We start from the raw sequence: 21,282 nt of genomic DNA on the forward strand, positions 1-21,282 counted from the left end.
TCCTAAACACTACGAGCTGCCAATCTGCTTTGTTCACAAAGGAGAACACTCAGAGCTGCAAGCCTGCTTTGTTCACAGCCTGTTTGGCTGTGAACAAAGCAGGCTGGCAGCTCTGAGTGTTTAGGACTCCAGCATGAGTCAGAAATGCTTGCTGACAGGACTGATCGGGAAAAATACAATAGAAAGAAGCATATTTTTCATTAACATGCTATTGGAAAGTTATTCAACATTCATTAATCTAAAATATATCAAAAGTTTATTTGATGAGAGGTACCCTTTAATTTGGTGTTTTATGGCAAGTGATTATGACCGGGATGCTTTGATGATGGGTGTATGCTATCAGGGGCAGACTGACAACACTCAGGGCCCCCGGACCAAATAAAGCAAGGGCCCACAGTCGGCCCCTGGCCACACCTCTGCCCCACCCCTATTCGGACATCAGCCTGATTGGTGATGTCTGGCATTAGCCAAGGGAGTGGAAGTGGGAGAAGGCACTGTGCGTACATGTATGCCTTGTGTCTTTAGGGCTCATTTACACGGACGGATCCACAGCGTATTTTACGGTGCAGATCCACCGACAATGGACCCTACAGTGCTGCCTCCATCTGTGTTTGCTCATAGCGGCAATCCGTTGCTACGAATAGACACACTTTGATACATCGCAGCTGCTCTCGGTGAGTATACTGCGCATGCGCGAGGCGAACATGCACATTGAAGCGTGTCTGCTCGTAGCAGTGGATTGCCGCAAGAGCAGACACAGATGGAGGCAGCACTGTAGGGTCCATTGCCGGCAGATTCGCAGTGTAAAATACACTGTGGATCTGTCCATGTGAATAAGCACTTCACACGTACAGGATCTGCTGTATATTTTTTGTAGCTGATTTTTCTACCTATTGAAGCTAATCGGTTGCAAAGTCAGCTGCACAAAAAATGCAGCAAAAACATGTGAATGCACCCTTAAGGTGTTAATGATAAATAAACAAGCAGTGTGTTCACATGTTGTCGCCCCAGTGGGATCACTTTCCCTCCTCCAGTATCCACAGGTCACCAACAGGTCACATTACCAGAACAATTTTTTGAAAAATTGTGGCAAAAATGGCGCAGCTTTACCACAATTTCGAAAAATTGCGGTAAAACCACTCCATTTTTGCCACGATTTTTCCCAAAAATGTTTCTGGTAATGTGACCTGTTGGTGACCTGTGGACACTGGAGAAGGGAAAGTGACCACACTGGGCTGCTACTATACACATCACCCAGCCCCAGGTTATACTGCTGATTAGAGGGGAGAGAGGCAGCACACAGGGACATCAATCACCCTCACATGAAGCCGCTCTTTGTTCCTGGGAGTCCTGTCAGCTCTTGGCCCCGCCCTCTTCCTGTGCTGAGGGGTAGAGCCAACAATCAGGTCCTCTTCATCCCTGGGCTGCTGCCTGTCTCTGCTAATGATTCGCAGAGCAGGAGCAGTGCAGGGATATTTATACAGAGAAAGACGTCACCTGAAAGTAGCGCTTGTCTGACTGGGGATCCGGAACAAGTGTCCTGAATCCTCAGCAGCTGCAGCCACCCTTTACCCGGCCGGGGCTTCGGACTACGCCCGAATGGACCGGCCGGTCAGTCTGCCCCTGTATGCTATTACTGGTGCTAAGCTGTGTACAATATACATAGCTCTGCTCCCGCATATCAGGGCCCTGGATGCCTGTAATACTGAGAGTGATGCTAATAGCTTTTTAGGAGGATGGAGGTGAGACACACACTGGTTCTGGGGTGGGGGTGGGGGGCAGTAGTAGGCACAGGGCATCGTATCACTCTGCATTGACTGCATGAACCAGTGTGAGGCAGCACTGACTCGGGGGTTCTCTGTGTAGACTAAATGGTGCTGCTGGTCAAGTAGCAGCTACTCTCCAGCTGCTCCTCCTTCCCTTCCACCGCACTCTACAGGATGGCTTCAGCCAAATGCTTACAGCGTACCCATCAGATCCAACAAAAAAACATTTTTTAATATATCCCTCAGTACCTAATCCTGACCATGTACATCTCATTTTTATGTGAGCACCTTTATTTATTAATTTTTTATTACACTTTTATTTAGCTCACTAGTCTGAATTCCTCTCAAAGGGAGGCGGTGTGGCCTCACTGGTCAGGTCTCCGCCTCCTCCCTCACTATGTTGTCTGCTCACATCTCCCCTAGCATTAGCAAAACTACAACTACATCTTGTCCTCACTGACAGTAGCGGGACACAAGCTGACAGTGGGAGGATTTTTCCTCCAGCTGTGAACCCTGCGCTCACTGCTGTCAATCAAGGAAGTGTGTCCATGACATAGGTGATGATGCACGGACACAGCAGGGCTAGTATATGTCCAAGCAGGCAGGGGGTGGGGGGCAGTTGTTTGACTGGCTTTTTCAGTATGAAATACAGACATTTTTCTAATGAAAGCAATTGCAAAACCTATTGGTTTCACATGCTCTACAACATATCAAAGGTTTTTGTATCTGACAGTGCCCATTTAACCCTTTAACAGCGCAGGACGTATGTTTACGTCCTGCGCCGGCTCCCGCAATATGAAGCGGGGTCGCGCTGCGACCCCGCATCACATCACGTCGGTCCCGGCGCTCATCAACGGCCGGGACCCGCGGCTAATACCACACATCGCCGATCGCGGCAATGTGCGGTATTAACCCTTTAGAAGCGGCGGTCAAAGCTGACCACCGCTTCTAAAGCGAAAGTGAAAGTATCCCGGCTAGTCAGTCGGGCTGTTCGGGACCGCTGCGGTGAAATCGCGGCGTCCCGAACAGCTTGCAGTACACTGGGAGGGCCCTTACCTTCCTCCTCGGTGTCCGATCGGCGAATGACTGCTCCGTGCCTGAGATCCAGGCAGGAGCAGTCAAGCGCTGATAACACTGATCACAGGCGTGTGAATACACGCCTGTGATCAGGATGAGAGATCAGTGTGTGCAGTGCTATAGGTCCCTATGGGACCTATAACACTGCAAAAAAAAGTGTTAATAAAGGTCATTTAACCCCTTCCCTAATAAAAGTTTGAATCACCCCCCTTTTCCCATAAAAAAAATAAAACAGTGTAAATAAAAATAAAAATAAACATATGAGGTATCGCCGCGTGCGTAAATGTCCGAACTATAAAAATATATCATTAATTAAACCGCACGGTCAATGGCGTACGCGCAAAAAAATTCCAAAGTCCAAAAAAGCGTATTTTGGTCACTTTTTATACCATTAAAAAAATTTATAAAAAGTGATCAAAAAGTCTGATCAAAACAAAAATCATACCGATAAACACTTCAGATCACGATGCAAAAAATGAGCCCTCATACCGCCCTGTATGTGGAAAAATAAAAAAGTTATAGGGGTCAGAAGATTGAAGAAACACAAAAACAAATATAGGAGAGCGGACAGGATCGATATTTATATGCAGCCACTTTTCAACTTTCCAAGCGCAATTTTACTTACTTCGGCGAGAGGGGTTTTCCTGCATGTAGTTATGATTTTTTCCAGAAGTGCGACAAAATCAAACCTATATAAGTAGGGTATCATTTTAACCGTATGGACCTACAGAATAATGATAAGGTGTAATTTTTACCGAAATATGCACTGCGTAGAAACGGAAACCCCCAAAAGTTACAAAATGGCGTTTTTTTTCGATTTTGTCGCACGATGATTTTTTTTTCCATTTCGCCGTGCATTTTTGGGTAAAATGACTAATGTCACTGCAAAGTAGAATTGGTGACGCAATAAATAAGCCGTAATATGGATTTTTAGGTGGAAAATTGAAAGGGTTATGATTTTTAAAAGGTAAGGAGGAAAAAACGAAAGTGCAAAAACGGAAAAAACCCTGAGTCCTTAAGGGGTTAACCCCTTAAGGATCAAGCCCATTTTGGCCTTAAGGACCAGAGCATTTTTTGCATATCTGACCACTGTCACTTTAAACATTAATAACTCTGGAATGCTTTTAGTTATCATTCTGATTCCGAGATTGTTTTTAGTGACATATTCTACTTTAACATAGTAGTAAATTTTGTGGTAACTTGCATCCTTTCTTGGTGAAAAATCCGTCAATTTGATGAAAAATTTGAAAATTTAGCATTTTTCTAACTTTGAAGCTTTCTGCTTGTAAGGAAAATGGATATTACGAATACATTTTTTTTTGGTTCACATATACAATATGTCTACTTTATGTTTGCATCATAAAATTGATGAGTTTTTACTTTTGGAAGACATCAGAGGGCTTCAAAGTTCAGCAGCAATTTTCCAATTTTTCACAAAATTTTCAAACTCAATATTTTTCAGGGACCAGTTCAGTTTTGAAATGGATTTGAAGGGTCTTCATATTAGAAATACCCCACAAATGAACCTATTATAAAAACTGCACCCTCCAAAGTATTCAGAATGACATTCAGTCAGTGTTTTAACCCTTTAGGTGTTTCACAGCAATAGCAGCAAAGTGAAGGAGAAAATTTAAAATCTTCATTTTTTCCACTTGCATGTTCTTGTAGACCCAAATTTTTGCAAGTGGTAAAAGGAGAAAATTTTTACTTGATTTTGTAGCCCAATTTCTCTTGAGTAAACACATACCTCATATGTCTATGTAAAGCGGGCGCAGTAGAGGGCTCAGAAGGGAAGGAGCGACAAGGGGATTTTGGAGAGAACGTTTTTCTGAAATGGTTTTTGGGGGGCATGTTGCATTTAGGAAGCCCCTATGGTGCCAGAACAGCAAAAAAAAAAAACACATGGCATACCATTTTGGAAGCTAGACCCCTCAGAGAATGTAACATGGGATAAAGTGAGCCTTAATACCCCACAGATGTTTCATGACTTTTGCAAATGTAAAAAAAAAAATGTTTTACCTAAAATGCTTGTTTTTCCCAAAATTTTACATTTTTAAAAAGGGTAATAGCAGAAAATACCCACCAAAATTTGAAGCCCAATTTCTCCCGATTCAGAAAACACCCCATATGGGGGTGAAAAGTGCTCTGCTGGCGCACTACAGGTCTCAGAAGAGGAGTAGTCACATTTGGCTTTTTGGAAGCAAATTTTGCTCTGTGGGCATGCCGCATTTAGGAAGCCCCTATGGTGCCAGAACAGCAAAAAAAATAAAAAATAACACATGGCATACTATTTTGGAAACTAGACCCCTCGGGGAACGAAAAAAGGGGTTAAGTGAACCTTTATACCCCACAGGTGTTTCACGACTTTTGCATGTGTAAAAAAAAAAAAATTTTACCTAAAAATGCTTGTTTTTCCAAAAATTTTACATTTTTATAAAGGGTAAAAGCAGAAAATAGCCCCCAAAATTTGTAACACAATTTCTCCCGAGTATGGCGATACCCCATATGTGTCCCTAAACTGTTGCCTTGAAATACGACAGGGCTCCAAAGTGAGAGTGCCATGCGCATTTGAGGCCTAAATTAGGGACTTGCATAAGGGTGGACATAGGGGAATTCTACGCCAGTGATTCCCAAACCGGGGGCCTCCAGCTGTTGTAAAACTCCCAGCATGCCTGGACAGTCAGTGGCTGTCTGGTAATAATGGGAGTAGTTGTTTTGCAACAGCTGTGTTACGCCGAGCGCTCCGGGTCCCTGCTCCTCCCCGGAGCGCTCGCGGCGTTCTCCTCTCTGCAGTGCCCCGGTCAGACCCGCTGACCGGGAGCGCTGCACTGACATTCACGATGGGGATGTGATTCGCATAGCGGGACGCGCCCGCTCGCGAATCGCATCCCAAGCCACTTACCCGTCCCGGTCCCCGGCTGTCATGTTCTGGCGTGCACGGCTCCGCTCTCTAGGGCGCGCGCGCCAGCTCTCTAAGATTTATAGGGCCAGTGCACCAGTGATTGGTGCCTGGCCCAATCAGTCTAATTAGCTTCCACCTGCTCCCTGTCCATATAACCTCACTTCCCCTTCCCTTCCTTGCTGGATCTTGTTGCCTTGTGCCAGAGAAAGCATTTAGTGTTGTTCTAAGCCTGTGTTCCAGACCTTCTGCTATTGCTATTGACTACGAACCTTGCCACCTGCCCCGACCTTCTGCTACGTCTGACCTTGCCTCTGCCTAGTCCTTCTGTCCCACGCCTTCTCAGCAGTCAGCGAGGTTGAGCCATTGCCGGTGGATACGACCTGGTTGCTACCGCCGCAGCAAGACCATCCCGCTTTGCGGCGGGCTCTGGTGAAAACCAGTAGCAACCTAGAACCGGTCCACCGACACGGTCCACGCCAATCCCTCGCTGACACAGAGGATCCACATCCAGCTAGCCGAATCATAACAGTAGATCCGGCCATGGATCCCGCTGAGGTGCTGCTGCCAAGTCTCGCTGACCTATCCACGGTGGTCGCCCAGCAATCCCAACAGATTGCCCAACAAGGACAGCAGCTGTCGCAGTTGACCGCCATGTTACAGCAACTTCTGCCACTGCTACAGCAGCAACCATCTCCTCCGCCAGCTCCTGCACCTCCTCCGCAACGAGTGGCCGCTCCTAGCCTCCGCTTGTCCCTGCCGGACAAATTTGATGGGGACTCTAGACTCTGCCGTGGTTTCCTGTCTCAATGTTCCCTACATATGGAGATGTTGTCGGACCAATTTCCTACAGAACGGTCTAAGGTGGCGTTCGTAGTTAGTCTTCTGTCTGGAAAGGCCTTGTCTTGGGCCACACCGCTCTGGGACCGCAATGATCCTGCCACAGCCACAGTCCAGTCCTTCTTCGCTGAAGTCCGTAGTGTCTTCGAGGAACCAGCCCGAGCTTCTTCTGCCGAGACTGCCCTGCTGAACCTGGTCCAGGGTAATTCTTCAGTAGGCGAGTACGCCATCCAATTTCGTACTCTCGCCTCCGAATTATCTTGGAATAATGAGGCCCTCTGCGCGACCTTTAACCACTTAAGGACCTAGGGCGTATGGATACGCCTTGACGTCCTGGTACTTAAGGACCCAGGGCGTATCCATACGCCCGTGGGAATTTCGGTCCCCGCCGCGCGCCGGGCGGGGACCGGGCCGGGGTGACTGCTGATATCAATCAGCAGGCACCCCGTGCAAATGCCCAGGGGGGTCATCAGACCCCCCCCCGTCGGCGATCGGCGCAAATCGCAAGTGAATTCACACTTGCGATTTGCGCCGATTCCGGGTCATACGGGTCTATTGTGACCCGGTGACCCGGAATAGAAGGGGGATCGCGGTTGTCTAAGACACCCACGATCCCCCTGTAGGCATAGGAGTGAGGTGGCAGGGTTGCCACCCCTCCAATCCCTGCTATTGGTCTGCTATTGATCGTCAGAGGCGACGACCAATAGCAGACCGGGGGCGGGGGGGTTAACTTTCGTTTTCCCCGTCCTGCCCTCCCACAATAGGCGGGGCAGAACGGGGAACCGAAGGGGACCGGGCGCCGACGTCCACTTACCCGTCCGGAGGCTGCGGCGACGTTGATCGGCGGGCGACGTCACGTGCGTCTGAAGAGGACGGCTGCCGGGATCCTACGGAAGCCGGTAAGTAGATCTGGAGGGCTACAGTCTGAGACCGTGGTCTCTAACTGTAGCCCTCCAGATGTTGCAAAACTACAACTCCCAGCATGCCCAGACAGCTGTTTGGGCATGCTGGAATATGTAGTTTTGCAACAGCTGGAGGGATACAGTTTGAGACCATTATACAGTGGTCTCTAAACTATATCCCTCCAGATGTTGCAAAACTACAACTCCTAGCATGCCCACATAGCTGTTTGTTGTCTGGACATGCTGGGAGTTGTAGTTTTGCAACATCTGGAGGTCCACAGTTTGGAGATCACTGTGCTGTGGTCTAAAAACTGTAGCTCTCCAGATGTTGCAAAACTGCAATTCCCAGCTTGCAACATCTGGAGGTCCACAGTTTGGAGATCACTGTGCTGTGGTCTAAAAACTGTAGCTCTCCAGATGTTGCAAAACTGCAATTCCCAGCATGCCCAGAAAGCAAACAGCTGTCTCGGCATGCTGGGAGTTGTAGTTGGGTACCTCCAGCTATTGCATAACTACATCTCCCAGCATGCCCTTCGGTGATTAGTACATGCTGGGAGTTGTAGTTTTGCAACAGCTGGAGGCACACTGGTTGGAAAATATTGAGTTAGGTAACAGAACCTAACTGAAGGTTTTCCAACCAGTGTGCCTCCAGCTGTTGCAAAACTACAACTCCCAGCATGCACGGTCTGTCAGTACATGCTGGGAGTTGTAGTTTTGAAACAGCTGGAGGTTTGCCCCCCCTTGTGAACGTACAGGGTACATTCACATAGGCGGGTTTACAGTAAATTTCCTGCTTCAAGTTTGGGCTGCGGCAAATTCTTTGCCGCAGTGCAAACTCCTAGCGGGAAATTCACCGTAACCTGCCAGTGTGAATGTACCCTAAAAACACTACACTACACTAACACCTAATAAAGGGTAAAACACTACATATACAGCCCTTACACTGCCCCCCCCCCCCAATAAACAATTTAAAACGTCTTGTACGGCAGGGTTTCCAAAACGGAGCCTCCAGCTGTTGCAAAACAACAACTCCCAGCATTTCTGGACAGCCACTGACTGTCCAGGCATGCTGGGAGTTTAGCAACAGCTGGAGGCACCCTGTTTGGGAATCACTGGCGTAGAATACCCCTATGTCCACCCCTATGCAATCCCTAATTTAGTCCTCAAATGCGCATGGTGCTCTCTTACTTCGGAGCCCTGTCGTATTTCAAGGCAACAGTTTAGGGTCACATATGGGGTATTTCCGTACTCGGGAGAAATGACACTACAAATTTTGGGGGGCTTTTTTTCCTTTTACCGCTTGTGAAAAGGAAAAGTTGGGGGCTACACCAGCCTGTAAGTGTAATTTTTTTTTATTTTTTTACACTAACATGCTCGTGTTGCCCCATACTTTTTATTTCCACAAGCGGTAAAAGGAAAAAAAGACCCCCAAAATTTGTAACGCAATTTCTCCTGAGTACAGAAATACCCCAGATGTGGGCGTAAAATGCTCTGCGGGCACACAACAAGGCTCAGGAGTGAGAGTGCACCATGTACATTTGAGGCCTAAATTGGTGATTTGCACAGGGGTGGCTGATTTTACAGCGGTTCTGACAAACGCAAAAAAAAAAAAATACCCACATGTGACCCCATTTTGGAAACTACACCCCTCACCGAACGTGACAAGGGGTATAGTGAGTCTGAACACCCCACAGGTGTTTGACGAATTTTCATTAAAGTTGGATGGGAAAATGAAAAAAATTATATTTTTTCACTAAAATGCTGGTGTTACCCTAAATTTTTCATTTTCACATCCTGAAATAGGAAAAAAGCCCCCCCAAATTTGTAAACCCATCTCTTCTGAGTAAGAACATACCCCATATGTAAATTTAAAGTGCTCTGCGGGCGAACTACAATGCTCAGAAGAGAAGGAGCGCCATTGGGATTTTGTAGAGAAAATTTGTCCGGAATTGAAGGCCACATGTGTTTACAAAGCCCCCATAGTGCCAGAACAATGGACCCCCACACATGTGACCCCATTTTGGAAACTACACCCCTCACGTAATGTAATAAGGGGTACATTGAGAATTTACGCCCCACAGATGTCTGACAGATTTTTGGAACAGTGGTCCGTAAAAATGAAAAATAAACTTTTTCATTTGCACAGCCCACTGTTCCAAAGTTCTGTGGGGTGTAAATACTCACTGCACCCCTTATTAAATTCTGTGAGGGGTGTAGTTTCCAAAATGGGGTCACATGTGGGGGGTTCCACTGTTCTGGCACCACGGGGGGCTTTGTAAACGCACATGGCCCCTGACTACCATTCCAAACTAATTCTCTTTCCAAAAGCTCAATGGCGCTCCTCCTCTTCTGAGCTTGTAGTTCGCCAGCAGAGCATTTTACGTCCTAACATGGGGTATTTCCATACTCAGAAGAAATGGGGTTACACATTTTGGGGGTCATTTTCTCCTATTACCCCTTGTAAAAATGTAACATTTTGGGGAAAAACTGCATTTTAGTAAAAAAAAAAAAATTTTTCATTTACACATCCAACTTTAACGAAAAGTCGTCAAAAACCTGTGGGGTGTTAAGGCTCAGCGGACCCTTTGTTACGTTCCTTGAGGGGTGTAGTTTCCAAAATAGTATGCCATGTGGGTATTTTTTGCTGTTCTGGCACCACAGGGGCTTCCTAAATGCGACATGCCCCCAAAAAACCATTTCAGCAAAAGTTGCTTTCAAAAAGCCAAATGTGACTCCTTCTCTTCTGAGCATTGTAGTTTGCCCGCAAAGCATTTTACATCCTAACATGGGGTATTTCCATACTCAGAAGAGATGGGGTTACAAATTTGGGGGGGCATTTTCTCCCATTACCCTTTGTAAAAATGGTAAATTTGGGGGAAAAACTGCACTTTAGTGAAAAAAAATTTTTTTTCATTTACACATCCGACTTTAACGAAAAGTCGTCAAACACCTGTGGGGTGTTAAGGCTCACTGGACCCCTTGTTACGTGCCTTGAGGGGTCTAGTTTCCAAAATGGTATGCCATGTTGGGGTTTTCTGCTGTTCTGGCACCATAGGGGCTTCCTAAATGTGACATGCCCCCCAAAAACCATTTCAGCAAAATTCCCTCTCCAAAATCCTATTGTCGCTCCTTCCCTTCTGAGCCCTCTAGTGCACCCGCCGAACACTTGACATACACATATGAGGTATTTCCTTACTCGAGAGAAATTGGGTTACACATTTTGGGGGGATTTTTCATCTATTACCCCTTGTAAAAATTCAAAAACTGGGTCTACAAGAACATGCGAGTGTAAAAAATGAAGATTTTGAATTTTCTCCTTCACTTTGCTGCTATTCCTGTGAAACACCTAAAGGGTTAACACACTTACTGAATGTCATTTTGAATACTTTGAGGGGTGCAGTTTTTATAATGGGGTCATTTGTGGGGTATTTCTAATATGAAGGCCCTTCAAATCCACTTCAAAACTGAACTGGTCCCTGAAAAATTCCGATTTTGAAAATTTTGTGAAAAATTGGAAAATTGCTGCTGAACTTTGAAGCCCTCTGATGTCTTCCAAAAGTAAAAACACGTCAATTTTATGATGCAAACATAAAGTAGACATATTGTATATGTGAATCAATGTATAATTTATTTGGAATATCCATTTTCCTTACAAGCAGAGAGCTTCAAAGTTAAAAAAAATGCAAAATTTTCATTTTTTTCATCAAATTTTGGAATTTTTCACCAAGAAATGATGCAAGTATCGACAAAATTTTACCACTAACATAAAGTAGAATATGTCACGAAAAAACAATCTCGGAATCAGAATGAAAGGTAAAAGCATCCCAGAGTTATTAATGTTTAAAGTGACAGTGGTCAGATGTTCAAAAAATGGCCGGGTCCTTAAGGTATATTTGGGCTGGGTCCTTAAGGGGTTAAAAAAGGCCTATCCAGTAACATCAAGGATGTGCTGGCCGCACGAGAGATTCCTGCCAACCTGCATGAACTTATCCATTTGGCCACCAGCATTGACATGCGTTTTTCTGAAAGACACCAGGAACTCTGCCAGGAAAAAGACCTTGATCTCTGGGCACCTCTCTCACAGTATCCTTTGTAATCTACCACTGTGCCTCCCGCCGAGGAGGCTATGCAAGTGGATCGGTCTCGCCTGACCCATGAAGAGAGGACTCGCCGAAGGGATAAAAATTCCCTGTACGTTCACATTGAGGGGTGGGGGGGGTAGACATCCAGCTGTTGCATAACTACAGCTCCCAGCATGCCCTTTTTGTATGCTGGGAGCTGTTGCTAAGCAACAGCAGGAGGCTATCACTCACCTCCTACTGCTGCTACGGGACACAGGTCAGTCCCTTGCCGCCGCCGCTGCTCCTGGGGCCCTGATCCCAACATTGACCCCTGGGATCGGGTCCCCAGCTCCCGGGGTCTTCTTCCCGCACCCGCTCACGTCCTCCGGAAGAGGGGCGGAGTGGGTTGCGGGAGTGACACCCGCAGCAGGTGCCCTGATTGGTCGGCAGGTAAACCGGCCGACGAATCAGGGCGATTGTGAGGTGGCACCAGTGCCACCTCACCCCTGCTGGCTATGGCTGTTCGGGGCCGTCAGAGACGGCCCCGATCAGCCAGTAATTCCGTGTCACTGGGTCACTGGAGACCCGATTGACCCGGAATCACCGCAGATCGCTGGGCTGAATTGTCCAGCGATCTGTGGCCATTGCCGACATGGGGGGACATAATGACCCCCCTGGGCAATATGCTGCGATGCCTGCTGAACGATTTCAGCAGGCATCCAGCTCCGGTCCCAAACTGGCTAGCGGTGGGGACCGGAATTCCCACGGGCGTATGGATACGCCCGCAGTCCTTAACCCCTTAAGGACCCAGGACGTACTGCGCCCCGGGCAGAGATCGGAAGCGGATGCCTGCTGAAATGATTCAGCAGGCATCCAGGGCAAACACAGAGGGGGGCCATGTCGGCCCCCCATGTCAGCGATCGACGCAAATCGCTAGGGAAGTCTCCCCTGCGATCTGCGGCGATACCGGGCTGATCTGGTCTCTGGGACCCGACCGCCCGGTAATTTTGCATGATCCCGGCTGTCACAGACAGCCAGGACCATGCTAAAGTATAGGAGCAAGGTGGCAAGCCTGCCACTTCCTCCTATCCCCTGCGATCCGTCGGTTAGCTAACCAACCAATCACAGGGGGGGCGGTTACTTCCTCCCACCCTGCCCGGCCCCTGGATGTCCGGAGAGGACAGGAGGAAGACCGGAGGACGCGGCGGGGGACGGGGAGCGCTGGGGACCGGCCCCGGTACTTACCTCGTCCTTGAAGACCCGGATCCTGACGATGAATTTTGGGGCTTTTTCTCCTTTCACCCCTTATGAAAAGGGGAAGTTGGGGTCTACACCAGCATGTTAGTGTAAAAAAATAAATGTTTACACTAACATGCTGGTGTTGCCCTATACTTTTCATTTTGACAAGAGGTAAAAGGGAAAAAAGCCCCCCAAAATTTGTAATGCAGTTTCTCCTGACTACGGAGATACCCCATATGTGGGCGTAAAGTGCTCTGGGGGCGCACAACAAGGCCTAGAAGGGAGAGTGCACCATGTACATTTAAGGTGATTTGCACAGGGGTGGCTCCGGTACTTACCTCGTCCTTGAAGACCCGGATCCTGACGATGAAGACAGCGGCGGCGGCGGTGACAGGTAAGTTCCTCTTCAGCCGCGGTCGGGCCCTTTACAGCAATGCACGTTGCCGTAAAGAGACATGCATTGCTGTAATGGGACCCTGTTTACTACAACTCCCAGCATGCCTAGACAGCCCTTGGCGTCTGGGCATGCTGGGAGTTGCAGTTTTGCAACATCTGGGGGTCCACAGTTTGGAGACCACTGTGCCCTTCCAGATGTTGCAAAACTACACATCCTCAGCATGCCCTTACTGTCCAGGCATGCTGGGAGTTGTAGTTCTTTAACATCTGGCCCTTCAGCTGTTGCAGAACTACAACTCCCAGCATGCCTGGACAGTTTTGTCATACTAAGAGTTGTAGTTTTGCAACATCTGGAGGGCTACAGCTTGGACACCACTACACAGTGGTCCCCATCCTGTTCTCCTACAGCTGTTGCGTAACCACTACTCCCAATATGCCCTTCGGCTGTCTGGGCATGCTGGGAGTTGTGGTTTTGCAACAACTGGAGGCACACTGGTTGGGAAACATTGTCTGTTTCCTAACTCAGTGTTTCCCAACCAGCGTGCCTCCAGCTGTTGCCAAACTATAACTACCAGCACGCACTGATAGACCGTGCATGCTGGGAGTTGTAGTTTTGCAACAGCTGGAGGTCCCCCCCCCCCCCCCCCTGTGAATGTACAGGGTACATTCACATGGGCCGGGGGCTTACAGTGAGTATCAGGCTGCAAGTTTGTGATGCAGCAAATTTTGCGCGGCAGCTCAAACTCGCCCGTGTGACTGTATCCTAAAAACACTACACTACACTGACACAAAATAAAATAAGTAAAAAACATTACATATACACATACCCCTACACAGCCCCCCTCCCCAATAAAAATGAAAAACGTCTGGTACGCCACTGTTTCTAAAATGGAGCCTCCAGCTGTTGCAAAACAACAACTCCCAGTATTGCCGGACAGCCGTTGACTGTCCAAGCATTCTGGGAGTTTTGCAACAGCCGGAGGCACCCTGTTTGGGAATCGCTGGCGTAGAATACCCCTATGTCCACCCCTATGCAAATCCCTAATTCAGGCCTCAAATGCGCATGGCGCTCTCACTTTGGAGCCCTGTCGTATTTCAAGGCAACAGTTTAGGGCCACATATGGGGTATCACCGTACTCGGGAGAAATTGCCTAACAAATTTTGGGGCTTTTTCTCCTTTCACCCCTTATGAAAAGGGGAAGTTGGGGTCTACACCAGCATGTTAGTGTAAAAAAATAAATGTTTACACTAACATGTTGGTGTTGCCCTATACTTTTCATTTTGACAAGAGGTAAAAGGGAAAAAAGCCCCCCAAAATTTGTAATGCAGTTTCTCCTGACTATGGAGATACCCCATATGTGGGCGTAAAGTGCTCTGGGGGCGCACAACAAGGCCTAGAAGGGAGAGTGCACCATGTACATTTAAGGCGATTTGCACAGGGGTGGCTGATTGTTACAGCGGTTTTGACAAACGCAAAAAAAAAAAACCACATGTGACCCCATTTTGGAAACTACACCCCTCATGGAATGTAATTAGGGGTGCAGTGAGAATTTAAACCCCACTGGTGTCTGACAGATCTTTGGAACAATGGGCTGTGCAAATTAAAAATTTTGTACAGCCCACTGTTCCAAAGATCTGACAGACACCAGTTGGGGTAAATGCTCACTGTACCCCTTGTTACTTTCCTCAAGGGGTCTAGTTTCCAAAATGGTATGCCATGTGGGGGTTATTTTGCTGTCCTGGCACCATAGGGGCTTCCTAAATGCGACATGCCCCCCAAGCAAAATTTGCTCTCAAAAAGCCAAATATGACTCCTTCTCTTCTGAGCATTGTAGTTCGCCCGTAGTGCACTTCAGGTCAACTTATGGGGTACCTCCATACTCAGAAGAGATGGGGTTACAAATTTTGGGGGTATTTTCTGCTATTAACCCTTGCATAAATGTGAAATTTGGGGGGGGAAACACACATTTTAGTGAATTTTTTTTTTTTTTTTACGTATGCAAAAGTCGTGAAACCCCTGTGGGGTATTAAGGCTCACTTAATTCCTTGCTACGTTCCTCAAGGGGTCTAGTTTCCAAAATGGTATGCCATGTGGGGGTTTTTCGCTGTCCTGGCACCATAGGGGCTTCCTAAATGCGACATGCCCCCCAAGCAAAATTTGCTCTCAAAAAGCCAAATATGACTCCTTCTCTTCTGAGCATTGTAGTTCGCCCGTAGTGCACTTCAGGTCAACTTATGGGGTACCTCCATACTCAGAAGAGATGGGGTTACAAATTTTGGGGGTATTTTCTGCTATTAACCCTTGCATAATTGTGAAATTTGGGGGGGAAACACACATTTTAGTGAAATTTTTTATTTTTTTTTACATATGCAAAAGTCGTGAAACACCTGTGGGGTATTAAGGCTCACTTAATTCCTTGTTACGTTCCTCAAGGGGTCTAGTTTCCAAAATGGTATGGCTTGTGTTTTTTTTTTTTTTTTGCTGTTCTGGCACCATAGGGGCTTCCTAAATGCAACATGCTCCCCAAAAACCATTTCTGAAAAACGTACTCTCCAAAATCCCCTTGTCACTCCTTCGCTTCTGAGCCCTCTACTGCGCCCGCGGAACACTTTACATAGACATATGAGGTATGTGCTTACTTGAGAGAAATTGGGCTACAAATACAAGTATAAATTTTCTCCTTTTACCCCTTGTAAAAATTCAAAAATTGGGTCTACAAGAAAATGCGAGTGTAAAAAATGAAGATTGTGAATTTTCTCCTTCACTTTGCTGCTATTCCTGTGAAACACCTAAAGGGTTAAAACACTGACTGAATGTAATTTTGAATACTTTGGGGGATGCAGTTTTTATAATGGGGTCTTTTATCGGGTATTTCTAATATAAAGACCCTTTAAATCCACTTCAAACCTGAACTGGTCCCTGAAAAATTGTGAGTTTGAAAATTTTGTGAAAAATTGGAAAATTGCTTCTGAACTTTGAAGCCCTCTGGTGTCTTCCAAAAGTAAAAACTCGTCAATTTTATGATGCAAACATAAAGTGGACATATTGTATATGTGAATAAAATAAAAAAATGTTTTGAATATCCATTCTCCTTACAAGCAGAGAGCTTCAAAGTTAGAAAAAGTTCATCAAATTTTGGGATTTTTCACCAAGGATGCAAGTTACCACAAAATGTTACCACTATGTTAAAGTAGAATATGTCACGAAAAAACAATCTCGGAATCAGAATGATAACTAAAAGCATTCCAGAGTTATTAATGTTTAAATTGACAGTGGTCAGATGTTCAAAAAATGGCCGGGTCCTAAGGTGTAAAATGGCTGGGTCCTTAAGGGGTTAAGGAATCGGAATGCAGGGCGTATCCATACGCCCTATGTCCTGAAGAGGTTAATTGAATTGAGATATGGACTCTTTGGCCGGCATTTATCATTGTAGGTATAAGTGAAGCATTTTTCTACCCCTTTTTTTTTTTTGTGTGCTGGTAATGTTTAGGAGCACGAAATTTATTAAAGGGGTACTCCAGTGAAAGCCTTTTTTCTTTTAAATCAACTTGTGGCAGAAAGTTAAACATATTTGCAAATTACTTCTATTAAAAAATCTTAATCCTTCCAGTACTTATTAGCTGCTGAATGCTACAGAGGAAATTCCTTTCTTTTTGGAACACTGATGACATCACGAGCACAGTGCTCTTTGCTGACATCTCTGTCCATTTTAGCAACCATGCATAGCAGATGTATTCTAAGGGCGCTCAGTGGTTAGCACTGCTGCCTTGCAGTGCTGGGAACTTGGGTTCAAATCCCACTAAGGACAACAATAAATAAAGCATTATTATTATTATAATAATGTCAGCAGAGAGAACTGTGCTCGTGATGTCATCAAATTCTTTTCATTTTGGAAACAGTGCTCTCTGCTGACATCATGACCACAGTGTTCTCTGTTGACATCTCTGTCCAGTTTAGGAACTGTCCAGAGCAGCATATGTTTTCTATGGGGATTTTCTCCTACTATGGACAGTTCTTAAAATGGACAGAGATGTCAGCAGAGAGCACTGTGGTCATGATGTAAGCAGAGAGCTCTGTGTTCCAAAATGAAAAGAATTTCCTTTGTAGTATTCAGCAGCTAATAAGTACTGGAAGGATTAAGATTTTTTAATAGAAGTAAATTACAAATCTGTTTACGTTTCTGGCACCAGTTGATAAAAAAAAAAAAAAGTTTCCCACTGGAGTACCCCTTTAAAGTAAAATCCACATGAATGCCTGAAGGTTTCCCAAAGGAACACAGGGGGAGATTTATCAAAACCTGTGGAAAAGAAAAGTTTCCCCTAGCAACCAATCAGATCGCTTCTTTCATTTTGTAAAGGCCTTGTTAAATGATCTGATTGGTTGCTATGGGCAACTAGGCTACTTTTCCTCTGGACAGGTTTTGATAAGTCTCCCCCATAGCCTCTGCTGGCTGCTTTCTTCCCATAGTGTATCTTGATGCCTACTCTTCCTCAGACAAGTGACACACATGCATTCTATCATTCACATGATGTAAAAAAGTGGTATTAGCCAGATCAGGCCCCCTTCTCCATTTTGCTCTGTGATCTAGATACAAGGCTCATGTGACTAATGTAGGCACTGTTGGTCAGGGCTGGTACAAGGATTTTTGCCACCCTAGGCAAAAGCTAATTTTGCTGCCCCCTTGACTCTGCCCATTGGCCCGCCCTATGACACTCCCCACTTTACAACTGGAGTGACACACTGTAACAAGCCTCCTCCTCATGCTGCTGGCTGAGCGAAAGGTTCGGATGCTGGTTGTCTAACTTTCTTGCAGCAGGCAGAGCGGTGCTCCCCATCAAGAGGGCGCTTTAGGCGGCTGCCTATTTTGCTTATAGGCATGGGGACATTGAGGCTTAGTAGCCCTGTAAGCAGCAGACTGTAATGGACTGCTTATAGACTTGTATTGCTATCTAGATGAACTTGCTTAGTTATTTGTGCACTAGGGGATCTAACCAGATGAGCTAGCTTTAGATGGTTCACCAATTGTCCTTCCTTCTTCTACCCAGGTGACTACTCAGCTAAATTTGGCTCCTGGTAAAGTTGTTCTGATCCTTATGCTTGCCCACATCATTTATTGATTGGCTCAACAAAAAAAAAAAGGGCTGTCCATGTATACTCTGATATAGAGCACAGAGAATTGCAACTGTAGACTGGTCAGTACTAGTGTTGAGCGGCATAGGCCATATTCGAATTCGCAAATATTCGCGAATATATGTACGAATATTCGTCATATTCGCGAATATTCGCATGTTCGTAATATTCTCGTTTTATTTTCGCATATGCGAATATTCGCGTGTGCGAAAATTAACATATGCGAAAATTCGCATATACAACAATTAGTACAAGCGAACATTCGCATATACGAAAATTTGCATATGCGAAAATTCGCACACCGGTCTCACACAGTAGTATTAGAGCCTTCTTACACCACATAAGCTGGAAGCAGAGAGGGATGATCACTGTGATGTGTACTGTGAAAAAAATAAAAAATAAAAAACGAATATTCGTAATTACGAATATATAGCGCTATATTCGCAAATTCGCGAATATGCAATATTCGCGAATAAAATTCTAATTGCGAATATTCGCGAGCAACACTAGTCAGTACACTAGCCAGGGCAACTGTGTGATGCCCAGTAAGTATTGTGCATGGGTCCTGTTCTACTCATTGTGACCCATTCATGATATTTGCTTGGTATTAGGTAGTTGTAGGTGTGTATACAGACTACTGTTAGTCACTGATCAGAACTGCCCACTGGACTCTATAGCCCAGACTCACAAGTACATTTTTGGTCAGGGCTAATTAACATCACGTTTGGAGAATTTAAGGGGTATTCCGGGCAAAAACATTTTATCCCCTAGGATAGGGGATAAGGGATAAGATGTCTGATTGCTGGGGGCCCACTGATCGCCCGGGAGGGGGGGGGGGGGGGGATGGAGGTGGCGTGGCGTGACATCACGTCCCCAGTCCGGGAGACCCGGAGGTTTCCGAAACTGGAGATTCTATGCGGGTGCTGCAGGGAGATCGCGTGGGGTCTCAGCAGCGGGACCCCCACAATCAGACATCTTATCCCCTCTCCTTTGGATAGGGGATAAAATGTTTTAAGGATGGGGCTTTGTTGTTTTCTTCCTCACCTTCAAAAAATCATAACACTTTCAATATTTCACCTACAGACCCACATGAGGGCTTGTTGTTTGTGTCCCCAATTTTGCTTTGTCATGCCATCAGTCATTTCACCACAAAATCCATGGCGAAACCGGAAAAAAAATATTTGTGGTGCAAAATTGAAGGAAAAAAAAAACACACCATTTTGTAACTTTTGGGGGCTTCCGTTTCTATGCAGTAAAAATGACACCTTCTCTTTATTCTGTAGGTCCATACAATTAAATTGATACCCTACTTATATAGATTTGATTTTGTTTTACTTCTGTTAAAAAATTATAACTTTTTGCCCCATAATTTGTATGTTTAAAAATGTCCTCTTCTGACCTTTACAACTTTTTTATTTTTCTGCATACGGGGATGTATAGAGCAAATTTATTTGTTTTCATCGGTACCATTTTTGTTTTGATGAGACTTTTTCATCGCTTTTTAGGATATACAAAGTGACCAAAAATACACAATTTTGGACTTTGGTATTTTTTTTTTTATGTAAACGCCATTGACCGTGTGGTTTATTTAACATAATATTTTTATAGTTTGGACATTTATGCATGTTTTATTTCTTTTTTATTGTTTTATTTAAAAAATGGGAAAAGGGGGTGATTTAAACTTTTATTAGGGAAGGGGTTAATGCATATGTATTACTATTTTTTCTTTTTACACTTTTTTTTAGTCCCCATAGGGGACTAAAAAAGATTGCATACACTGATCAATGCTTCTCCATAGGAGAGCATTGATCAGTGTTATCGGTGCTCTATTGCTTCAGCCTTGCATAGCTAACTGAAGGCCTGAAGCACCGATTGGATAGCAGGGAGGAAGGTAAGAGACCTCCTGCCGTCCTCTCAGCTGATCGGGATGCCGTGGCAGCACGATCAGCCCATTGAGCTAGCCGGCAACGGGATTTACCTCTTTTAGACTGAGCTAACCGGGAACAGGATTTACCGCTTCAGCCTGGCATAGCTGACTGAAGGCCTGGAGCACCAATCGGAAGAGACCTCCCGCCGTCCCCTCAGCTGACTGAGATGTCGCGGTTTTGCTTCAGCAGTCCTGATCAGCCCATTGAGCTAGCTGTGAACAGGATTTACCGCCTTTAGACACTGCAATAAACTTTGATTGCTGCGTCTAAATGGTTGATTCCTGACATCAGCCTGATCGGCGATGTTCGGCATTAGCCATGGGTCTCGGCTGCTGATAGCAACCTGGAGTCACTGGGTATGATGCGTCATACATAGGGAGCCCGCAGAGGATGTAAATATATGTCCATTTGCTGGAAGGGGCTAAAAAACTAGCCGCTGCCGTATCCCTGTCGGATCCGTGCCACACCCAATTTATTTGTTGAGCTGGATGGAGTCAGTAAGTGACTCTGGTCAGCTTATTTTTGGACCGTATTTGGTTTTGTTGCCGAACTGAAAACAATGGCCTGTCATTGTTTAGGTTTAGCAACAAAACCAGATATGGTCCAAAAATGAGCTGAATGAAGTCACTTACTGTGGCGGGACCACCGGTGTACGGCGGGACCACAGGTGTAGCAGTGTGAGTGGTGGGATCAGATGTTATTAACCCTGGGGGCTGGATGGTATTAACCCCTAGTGTTCGTGACACCAGTGTGGTTTTCGGGTTCCGGAACACCACACACCCGGATTCTCCGCTATCCCAATTGCTAGAAGTGAAATGAGAGTCCACAACCAGTTATGGACAAACGGAGGCTTTACTGAGTAGAAGACAGGTGTAATTATCTTCACAGTTAAAGGGGTAGTCCAGTGGTGAAAAACTTATCCCCTATCCTAAGGATAGGGGATAAGTTTGAGATCGCGGGGGGTCCGACCGCTGGGGCCCCCTGCGATCTCTCTGTACGGGGCCCCGGCTCTCCGCCGAGATAGCGGGTGTCGACCCCCGCAC

Source organism: Hyla sarda, chromosome 10 (genome assembly GCF_029499605.1).
Source record: "Hyla sarda isolate aHylSar1 chromosome 10, aHylSar1.hap1, whole genome shotgun sequence".
NCBI lineage: Eukaryota > Metazoa > Chordata > Amphibia > Anura > Hylidae > Hyla > Hyla sarda.